The sequence below is a fragment of the Arvicola amphibius genome, chromosome 12, assembly GCF_903992535.2.
Source record: "Arvicola amphibius chromosome 12, mArvAmp1.2, whole genome shotgun sequence".
Classification (NCBI taxonomy): Eukaryota; Metazoa; Chordata; class Mammalia; order Rodentia; family Cricetidae; genus Arvicola; species Arvicola amphibius.
Genome location: NC_052058.2, coordinates 62,539,254 through 62,551,043, shown reverse-complemented (window position 1 = coordinate 62,551,043; position 11,790 = coordinate 62,539,254). Strand labels below are relative to the sequence as shown.

Below are 11,790 nucleotides of genomic sequence, written 5' to 3'. Positions count from 1 at the left end.
GAGAGTGATTTAAGCTTTAGAATTGTTTCTTTACTATGAGGGTGCATATATTTTTTGTATTTGGGGCATAGATGTTCAGAATTGAGATTTCCCTCTTGATGAACTTTTCTTGTGACAAATATGAAATGTCCTTGTTTCTTTGTGAGTGATTTTAGTTTAAAGTCTATTTTTGGATATTAAGATAGACACACCAGCTTGTTTGTTAGTCCACTTGATTGGAAATTTTTTTCAAACTCTTTACTCTTTGAGGTTGAGGTGTTGTTCCTTGTAGTAGCCAACCTGTTAACCTGTGTCTTCTTATAAGTGAACTGAGTCCATTTATATTAAGGGATAATAATGACCAGTGTTGCTAGTTCCTGTCATTTTGGTTTTTATTGGTGATGGTGGTGATGTTATTCTGTTTGCTTTTCCTTCTTTGGGAATTTACTGCTGTGAGATTATCTATTGTCTGTGTTTTGTAAGTGTAACTGACTGCCTTGGGTTGGAAGGTTTTCCTTTGAGTACTTCGTGTATGGCTGAATTTGTGGCTGAAGTATTGTTTAAATCTGGTTCTGGGGTCGTGGAATATCTTGTTTTCCCCCATCTATGGTGAATGAAATTTTGCTGGGTATAGTATTTCTGGGGTGGCATCTGGGGTCTCTTAATGTCTGTATAACACTTGACCAGGATCTTTTGGCTTTCATTGTTTCTATTGAGAAGTCAGGTGTAATTCTGATAGGGTCTGCCTTATATGTTACTTGCCTTTTCCTTTGTAGCTCTTAATCTTCTTGCTTTTATCTGTATGTTTAGTGTTTTGCTTATTATGTGGAGAGGGAGACTTTTTGTCTATTTGGTGATCTGTAAGCTTCTTTATTTTCCATAGGCATGATCCTATGAAAGTTTTTTAGGTTGAGAAAGTTTTCTTCTATGATTTTTCAAATATATTTTCGTGCATTGGAGTTGGACTTCTTCTTCTATTCCTATTATTCTTACTTTAGTCTTTTTATGGTGTCCCAGATTTCCTGGATATTTTGTGTTAAATTTTGTTAAGATTAACATTTTCTTTGACCAATGATCTGTTCCCCTCTACATGTCTTCAATGCCTGAGATCTTCCCTCAATCTCTTGTATTCTACTGTTTATCCTTGCATTTGGTGGTTCCTGATTGTTTACCCATATTTCCTGTTTCCAGAATCCCCTTGGTTTATGTTTTTTTATTGTCTCTATTTCATTTTTCAAGTTTTTGAATTGTTTCTTTTACTTGTTTGATTGTTTTCTTTGGGGGGGTGGGGTTCTTTAAAGGAATTGGCTGATTTCTTCTAAATTTTTGTTTGTCTTTCCATCTACTTCCTTGAAGGAATTTTTCATTTCCTCTTTAAGGGCCTCAAACATTTTTCTAAGATTATTTTTAAGTCATTTTCTTCTGCTTCATCTGTTGCTAGGTGGGGTGTTTTAAGTCTTGCTATTGTCTTCATCTGTGCTGGATGTTTAAGTCTTGCTGTTGTCTTTGTCTGTGCTGGGGTGTTTAAGTCTTACTGTTGTCTTTGTCTGTGCTGGGGTGTTAAGTCTTGCTGTTGTCTTCATCTGTGCTGGGGTGTTTTAAATCTTGCTATTGTAGAGCTACTAGTTTTTGGTGGTGCCATGTTGCTCTTTGTGTTTTGAGTTGTTCTTATCTTGTTGTCTATCCATCTTTTCCTCCAATTGGTGTAGCTGAGGCTGTGTCTCTGATAATCATCGCTCCAGATGCCAGTGGGTCCAAGGCTCTTCAAGGTGGAATTAGGGTCATGGTTCTAGTTGCTCAGAGCTCCTGGAGGAAGCTCAGTGCTCCCAGGGGTCACTGGAGTCTTCCTGCCTGCTCCCAGAAATGTCTCAGGCCTTGCTTGTCTGATCCCGGAGGTTCACTAAGGCCTTACCATGATATAATTGTTTTAATTGTAATTGAAACAATTCAATTACAAAATTGTGTTTCTACAGTGTGCTTACCACCATTATTGCCAATACAAGAAGCCTGTAAAGAAATGTTTTTTTTAAGACAAACCCCCAATGAAAATAATCTGCTCCCCTTCAGTGTGACTGAGCAGGCAGCATTTCATTGAGGCTAGAGGTGTGGGCACAAGCAAGACCAATGTACAGAATTGATTCTCAAGCTGGTGGAGAAGCACCAAGCGACCCTCTCCTGTGCATCCATCAGCCTGAGTAAAAGAAATGATCTGTGACTGCCAAAGGGATAAAAACATTGAAAAGCAGGCGGGAGGGCACAATAAACAATGTGGATAAATGACATCAAGTTCAGAAATATGGGGACATTGCATATACAAAGAAAGCAACAGACTCCAGTTAATGAACCAAACAAAAAAGTAAGAAGGAAAATCAGTATCACCTGACTAGGGCTGCAAACAAGAGAAGAGATGATCCAGAAGGGAACAGTGAAATGCCAAAATTTTATATGCTAGATCTGTGTCCTATGGGAAGCAGATACTGGAGAAAAGGACCCAGTTTGGCTTGTACCACTTTACCTATTAAGGGGGGAACAAGCTGGGAATCACCAGTGAGAAAAGCTCTTCAATCAACAGCTTTGCTGGGAAGAGCAGAAAGAAAACGTGGGCAGTATTACTATCTAAAAAGCACCAAAGACTCTTCCTACTTTGCCTAAACAGGCACCAATCCTGAGATGCACAGACACCCCACAGGAGTTGATGGGGCGGAATGTAAGAACGATCTTCAGGCACAGACAGTGAAGTGCTGGCTTAAAGGCAGCCCTGAGCCCTGGTAAGGTTTTAATATCCAATTTCAAAATGAAACTCAAGCAAGGATGTGACCTTTGGACATTGAAATCCCTGGCTACAAACCTTGACTGCATGGCGCACACAGGACACAGGTGCTGGCAGGATGAGCACCATGGAAGAGACCATCACTGTGCTGGGCAGAGAGAAAGCTCATTGCTGTCCAGGAATTCAATTACAGAGGAAAGATAGATTGTATGAAGTTACTCTGAACTGGATCGATCGAACTCTAGAAAGATAAGAAGCTTGTCTATCTGCCAAGTTTGCTGCAAAAACCAACTCTGCTAGGAGAACTTAATTTCATTTCAGGAAAGCAAGGAGTACTGGCAAAAGTTGGCAGAGTTTTTCATTTTTATTCTATTTACTATTTTGTGTAACTAATCTTCATTACTTTTAGGTCTTAAGCTTGCTTAGGTTTTATGATGGTTTTATTGGTTTAGTTCTTGGGCTTGATTAGGTTTTATGATTTACCACTTTCCTGTCGGTTCCCATTCTCTTCTCTCATTTTCTTCCCTTCCTCAGCACGTGGACTTTTCTCTCATTCCACTCTTCTTTTCCCTTTCCTCATTCCCTCCTCTTTGAAAATTCTTAATTGTAATGCCTTTATCTTTAATATTATTTAAATGTCACTCATCATAACAGTAGCCTAGGTCTTTTGTCCCTATTCTTATTGGAGATGTAATTAAAATGCCCATTTACTTTTTATTGCATCTTAGTTCCTTTGCTGGCATTTGTGTCCAGTCATTTACTGCTGCTTTCATCTCCCCTCTAAGTAGTAGTAGGGAACGTAAGCCAAAGTGAGGACTACCCACTAAACGACTGATATAAAATAAAACAAAGGGAAAACTACAAAATAAAAGTGAAAGATGCATCCATTCTAACACGCATAAAAAACACGACATAGAAAACACAAAAAGTATGAACAAGTAAGTCACTGTAGCACATCCTAAATTCCATAATTCTCCAAAAACTGAAAACAAAAGTAATAAAATACCTGAAATGTCAAAAGATAAATTCAAAGTTCTGCTTTAACTTCGGTTAGTAACTTCAAAGAGGGCAGAAACAAGTCTAGGAATGCAGTAAGAAAATCAATTTAGAACCTAGATTATTTAAAGTGAGCAGAATCGAGAAGAAATGCAGCACTACAGAGGAAGGATTCTGCAAGGAAATTGATATTCTGACAAAGAAACAAAAAGAATCATGGAAACAAAAAGCCAATCATCCAAGTAAAAGGCACCATTGGAAGCATCAATGGCATACTGGATCAAGTGGATTAAAGTGTACCAACTATGGCAGACAAGACCAAGGAGCCATTGCATTTGACGGCAATAAAAACATAATGAATCATAACCCTGACAATCAATAATTCTGTAGCACAGTGAAGAAAACAAACCCAATAATCCATGGAGTGAAAGAAAGGGATAAGGAGCAAAACAAATAAATAAATCATTAAACACAAAGAAAAAAACAATGAAATGATAGAAGAAAAATGTCATAAGTCTATATAAAAGTAAGAACAAACAAATACAAGAGTCATTTAGTACCTCAAAAAGACATGTCAAAAAGAGAACCTCTCCAAAACATTCATTGTTAAATGATATTTATATATGACAACAGATATCTCAGTGATACCATAAATGTTGGGAAAGAGTGGAATTAAATATATTTAAATTCTGAATATAAATAACTACTAGAAAAGATCATTACATCTAAGAAATATATATTTTTAATTTATGGATAAACTAAACTAATTCAGTATTACAGAAGAAGCCTTAAGGGATTCTACTCACAGAAAGGAAAGATAATCAGAACATAACAGCAGGAACAAAAATAAGTCTCAAGAACTGAATAGATTAATAAATGAAAACTAGGAAAGAATTAAACCTGTCTGACCGACTAAGTCAGGAATCTCATGAATAAATAGGGGATAAAGGAAAAATAGAGTATGAGAACAAACAAGGACAATAATCAACCAAGTTTAAAGAACTAGAAAATATTAGCCTTGATATTAAAATAGTCTTAACTGTTAATGGTCTAAACTCCCCAATTAAAAGGGATCCAACCCTAGACAACAAACTACAGACAAACTAAGGAACGCTGAGAGTGGGGAAACAGTCTTCTCCAGAGAAAGAGCCCACCAATTGATTATCCAACACCAAATAGTCAGTCCTGAAATAATATACATACAAGTAACATTAAAGCTGAGAAGATCAAATTTATATATCTCACTATGTATGTAACATTATATAATGTGTGTATCAACAATTTAAGAAAAATTATCCATGAATTTGAGAGAGAGCAAGAAGAGTACATGGGAGGGGTTGAAGGACGGTGTCTTAGTTAGGGTTTCTATTGCTGTTCAAAACACCTTGACCTAAAAGCAAAGTTGGGGAAGAGTTTATTTGACTTACACTCAGCATTGCTGTTCATCACTGAGAAGTCAGGACAGGACTCAAGCAGGTCAGGATCCTGGAAGTAGGAGATGATGTAGAGGCCAAGCCATGGAGAAAAGCAACTTTTACTGACTTCCTTCCCATGGATTGCTCAACCAGCCCTCTTACAGAACCCAGGACCAACAGCCCAGGGATAGCACCACCCACCATGGGCTGGAGCCTCCCTCCCTCATTGATCACTAAATGAGAAAATGGCCTTACAGCTGGATCTCACCAAGGCATTTCCTCAGCCGGAGCTCCTTCCTCCCATGACTTTTGCTTGTGTCAAGTTGACTCCAAACAACAACAACAACAAAACAAACAAACAAACAAACAAACACCCAGGACAGAAGGAAAAGGAAGAAAGGAGGTGGGGTAAATTATATAGCTTATATAGTTACATTTTATTTTCAAAAAAATAACGTATTTAAGAGGTGGACTAGATGATTGGATTAAAATACAAGATCCTGATATTTGTTGATAGCAAGATATATCTCACTGGAAGAGAAACAGACTAAAAGTCAAAGAATGGAATAATATACCAATGAATTTGAAGCAGGAAAAAAAAATCAATAACCATTTTATGTCTGACAGACAAAAAATTCAATCAAAAATTAGTCAAAGGGAAAGAGAGAAAAATAATAAAGGAAGCAATTCATCAAGAAAATATAACATTTATAAATATATATTCACCAACTGTATATACATCTAGTTTCATAAACTTAATACTACTGGAGATAAATGCGTCTATAGGTCTAGATTCAATAACAAACAGTGGGCCAATTTAATATTCTACCCCTATCAATTGACAGATTACCCAGTCAAAAAAATAACAAAAAAAATGCTAGGCTTAAACTATTTCATGAATAAAACAAATTTAACAAATATTAACAAAATATTCTACTCAATGGCTGCACAATACTATACATTATTCTCATCTGTGGAGATCTCTAAAATATGCTACAGTCTGGGTCACAACTCATATCTAAGGAAATAGAAGACACTATAGATAATACCATATATATGTATGTACATATGTATGTATGTACGTACGTACGTACGTACGTATGTATGTATGTATGTATGTATTCTCCCGAGGAGGTGTACCATTTCTGAAAGTACTGCAATACCAGGTCAATGCATGGAGAGGACAGAGCAACTCCTATCCAACTCCTATTTCCAAAAATTCATTTAATATATTGTCCTCGGATAGAGGACATATCAGATATTAAACTGATAAGAACAGATACTACACTTGATCTTAGCCAAAAGATCGAGAAGTGATGATAACACCTTATATTTTATACTATCATAATGGAATGAAACTAGAAGTTAATGACAACAGAAGCCACAGAAACTACACAACACTGAAGATTAAGTAATACACTCAAGTAATTAGTGGTTCACTGAAGAAACCTTGGAAAAATAAAATGACTTCTAGAATTAAATAAAAAGAGCAACATAGTCCGCAATGACCTTTGGGAGTCTAATGAGGAACGTCATAGCTTGGAAGGCCTGTGTCTAAAACCAGAGACAGTTCATACAAACAACCTAATGGTGAACTTCAAGATCTTAGAAGTATGAGAAAACTCGGAACTAGTAGACAGAAAATAGTAAAGGATATCAGAATAGAAATTAATGAAATGGATACTACATTAGAAATTCAAAATAATAATTAAAAACAAAAGTTGGTTCTTTGAGAAGATAAAAAAATCCAAAGTAGAAAGACACAAATTAATAAAATTAAAGATTAAAACTACATCATTGCTGGGCAAGGTGGCACATGCCTTTAATCCCAGCACTCAAGAGGCAGAAGCAGGCAGATCTCTGTGAGTTTGAGACCTGTGTGGTCTACAAAACAAGTTCCAGTATACCTAGGGCTACACAGAGAAAACCCTATCTCACACCCACCCACTCCAGGCAAAAAAAAAACTACATCACCACTTATGCTAAATTGAAAGTAAGGTAAGTTTGGGGGAATAAAAACCTATGTTCCAATAATTAGGAAATCTAGAAGAAATGGATAAATTTTTCAAAACACAAGACTTACTCTTACTAAAGCAGGAGTAAGCAGACAGTTTAAATAGGCTAATGAACAATAACATTGAACCAGAAATGAAGTCTGTCAACTTAAATAAGCCTAGGGCCAAGGGAACTCACTGATCAATTCTACCCGGTACTTAATAGCAATAATACTCAAATTATTCCATAAAATATTTTTAAAAAGTAAAACTGGGAAATTTATTTTATAAAGTCAGTATTCCCCTAATGCCAAAACTAGATAAGCACACAATTGTCTTATTTTCTCTCTATTGCTGTAACAAACAACAACACAATAACAAAAGAAAAAACCCTGGGGAGGAAATGCTCTATATAATCCTATAGTTTGTAGTCTATCACTGAGGGAAGCCAAGGCAGAAGAACTGAAGTGTAGACCATGGAGGAACACTACTTCCTGACTTTGTTCTCTATACCTTGCTCAGTCTGCTTTCACACATCACCCAGAACTAAATGTCCAGAAGTTATACCAGCCACAGTAAGGCATCGATCATTAATCAAGTAAATGTCCACACAGGTTTGTCTATTGGTCAATCTAACGTAGTCATATCCTCAACTAAAGTTCCCTCTTCCCAGATGACCCTGACTTGTCTTAACTTGAAAACAACAACAAAAACAGGACACTTGCAGAACACTGTTTAAATGAGAGTAGACATGGAAAAATTTTCAATAAAATATTTGCGAACAAAATTCAAAAATGCTTCGGAAAATTATACACCATGACCAAGTTGACTTAATTTTTAGGGATGCAAGGATAGTTCAACATATACCAATCAATAAGTGTGCTATAGCAAATAAACAGACTTCAAATCACAAAAGGATGAAAAATCACAATCATCTCAGGAGCTACAGAAAAGAAAGAACAGTGACAGAAACAACATCCCTTTTTAGTAAACGCCCTCAAAGAAACTAGGAATGAGACAAAGGTGCCCACTCTTACCACTCTTGTTCAATGTGATGCTTCACGTTTTAGCCTCAACAATAAGGCAAGAGAAAGAGAGTGGATACACATAAGAAATGAATATGTAAAATTATTCCTATCCACAAATAATATGACCTTATGTTTAAAAGACCCCAAAGCACCTAGCAAGAAACTGTTAGTTCTGATAAACATTTTCAGCAAAGTAACATGACACAAAACCAATACATAAAAATTAGAGGGTTTTGTAGATAACAATAGACACTTTAAGAAAGAAATCAGAGAACCAATCCCGTTCACATAGCCTGAGCGCACGGGACTAGAACACCTGAGCTTAATTAACATAATAAAGACAAAATAAAACAACAACAAAATAAACCTCTACAGTGAAACCTGAAAAACACAGAAAAGAAATTGAAGACAGTAGAAGACAGAAAGACTCCCTATGTTCATGGCTTGACAGAATTAATGTTGTGACAATGGCCCTACTAACATGATCTCAGGTTCATTGCAATCTCCATCAAAATTCCCATTTTAAATATCTTATAGAAGCACACAATGTACACATACACAAAACAAAACAAAAAACAAACAAAAACAAATAGCCAAAGCAATTTTGAACAAGAACAATGCGGGAGGTATTGCAATATTTGATTTCAAATAATATTACAGAACATAGTATCAAACACAGTATTGTACTTTCACAAAAACCTTCAGGTAGATCAATGGAATAGACTAGAAAACACAGAAATAAGTCCACAAATCTATAAACATCCCACTGATTTGTGATAAAGGTGCCAAAAATAAATTTTAAAAAAAAAAAAACAGCTTTGCAGAAGAGATACTCTTCAACACAAGATGCTAGGAAAACTTATTAGAGATGAGTGTAAGGATGAAAGTAGATGCCTAGTGCCCAGATAAAAATTCAGTTCAAGGTGGATCAAAGTCCTTAATTTAAAACTCAACAGTGTGAAACTGCCAAAGGAAAATAAACAAGGTGGAGTCACAGGCTTTTCCTGCTGAAAAGCACTCCCAAGGCTCAAGAACTGAAATCATGGCAAGAACTAAAAAACTGGATTAATGAAATTGTAAAGATTCTGTGCAGCAAAGAAATTATCATCCTACAATAGGACAAAAACTTTGCCAACTATGCATCTTAAGAGGATCGATATCTATAATGCATTGGCTTTTAACTCAATGAACTAAACATTGAAACCCCAAATGACCTAATGAACAAATAGATTAAATGATCAGACACTTCTCAAATATAAAGCAGGAATGGTCAAAAAATATACAGAAAAAATATTCAACATCCTTAGCAGTCAAGGACTCATAGGTTTCAACTTACCCTAATCAGAATGGGTGTCGTCTTAAAAACACTACAATAAGACAAAACCTTTGGAGGTCAGTAGATGGGTGAGAAATCACTATACTGTTGTTGGGAAAGTACATAAGTATGGCTACTACAGAAATCAGGGCAAAATTTCCTCAAAAAAATTAAATTAAAAAGAGAACTATCCTATGATCTAGATACATCAGTCCTAGGAATAGACCCAAATGATTCTATATCAGCCAACCACACAGCCACTTATGCATTCATGTTTGTAATAAGACCCAGAATAGCAAAGCTACAGGTAACTTCTATGTGACCATCAGAACATAAATGGATAAAGAAAATGTGGCATGTATGCATGATGAAATTTTATTCAGTCATAAATAAGAACAAAATTACTTTTTCAATTACCTTTTAGTTAGATTTTAAAGTAACAGGTTTCCTTATGGTGTTTTTACCCATGCATCATTTTGGTCTATTCTCCTCCTCTTCCTCAACTATCCATTTACCTGACCACTGTGACAGTGAAACCGTTTGATCCCCAATATCCCCTCTTCTTGGCTAGTATTTCATGGTTCTGTTGTCTCCCTGCTTGTCCTTTAAAGGTTTGTTTGAGATTCTTTGTTTTTCCTGTCTCAGGAGCCTCTTTCTAGTTTTTTGGCCTTTATCTACAAATTATACCTACCTAGGTACATGTATTTAGTAATTAGAAGCTAGAACCTGCTTGTCAAAGTGAACATGACATTTGCCTTTCTGAACCTGGGATGCCTTGCTTAATATGTTTTCTAATTCTTCCCATCTTCCTGAAATTTTCTCAATTTAAGGTTTCTTTACAAATGAATAAATTTTATTGTTACATACTGAATTTTCATCATCCACTCATCTATTGGTGAACATCTAGGCTGTTTCATTTCCTTGTTCTTGTGAGTAGAGCAGTCATAAACATGGATGTGCAAGTATCTCTCTAGTATTTAGAGTCCTTTGGGTGTGCCCAGGAGTGATACAGCTATATAATGCTGAGATGCTACCATACTGACTTCCATAGCTGCTGCAACTCCTGGCAACAAGAGGTAAGTATCCCCTTTCCCCACATTCTCATTCACACTTGTCACTTCTTTTCTCTATGGTAGCCATTTTAACTGGAGGGAGATCAAATTTCAAAATAGTTTTAACTTGTATTTATCTGATGGCTAGATATATAGCACACTTTTTAAACTATCTATTGGTGACTTATTTTTATTATTTTGATAACCATCTGTTCAGTTCATTGGCCCATTTACTGACTGAGAGTTTAGGGGATTGGAGGTATATAATATTATATACATACATATATATATATACATATATATATATATATATACTAGATATTATTCCTCTGTCTGAAGTAGAGTAAAATTTCCTCCCATTCTATAGGCTTTGTATTCACTCTGATAATAGTTTCTTCTGCCATGAAAGAGTTTTTTAATTTCATATAATTCTGTTTGTCTATTTCTGAGACTATTCCGCAAACTTGGGGTTCTACTTATGAATTTTTTGTCTATGCATCTATCCAGAAGTATTTCCCTACATTTTCCTTTAACAGTTTCAATGTTTTCCATTTTAAGTTAAGGTTTTTAACCCAGTTTAAATTGGCTTTGTATAGAGTAAAGAGATTCATATCTACCTCCATTCTTCTGCAGGGAGATATCCAGTTTTGCCAGGAAAATTAAATGAAAAGGCTGCCTTTCTCCAGTGTATATTTCTAAAACACTTATAACAGCTGGGTAGCCATACCATGTGTTTACTTCTGGGCCTCTGTTGATTCCATTGGTCTACACATCTCTTTTGTGCCAGGACTATACTTGGTCACTGCTGTGCTTGATACAGTAGAAGACCAGGAAACGTAATCTCTGGCTGTGTTTTCTGCTTAGACTTGCTTTGTCTAGTCATGGATTTTTTTTTTGTATGTAAATACAATTTTTGGATTTTTTTCTGATTCTGTAAAGCATAATGTATGATTTCTTTAATGTGATTTAGAACTCAGTTTGCAAGGTTTGGTTTGTTTGTTTGGAGTTTTGCATTTGTTTATCAATGAAATAGGTCTATAGTTTTCTTTCTTGTTGTATCTCTATCCTGCTTTTGTATCAATGTCATGCTGTCTTTAGAGAATGCATTTTCTTAAGAGAATGAAATTATATCATTTACGGGAAAACGACTGCAATTGGTGATCACCATAGTAGCAAACTAAGTCAGTTTCTCCAAGACAATACTGTATACTTTTCCTCATATGAGGCACCTGGATTTGCAA

The 11,790-nt window shown here is 35.7% G+C and overlaps 1 non-coding gene across 1 annotated transcript; it reads right to left on the bottom strand.

Moving 5' to 3' along the window:
• Positions 1 to 6,289: 6,289 nt before the first annotated feature.
• LOC119799628 lies at positions 6,290 to 6,478 on the bottom strand. Its single transcript, XR_005282906.1, has one exon. It is a non-coding gene; the product is annotated as a U2 spliceosomal RNA (small nuclear RNA).
• Positions 6,479 to 11,790: the final 5,312 nt, after the last annotated feature.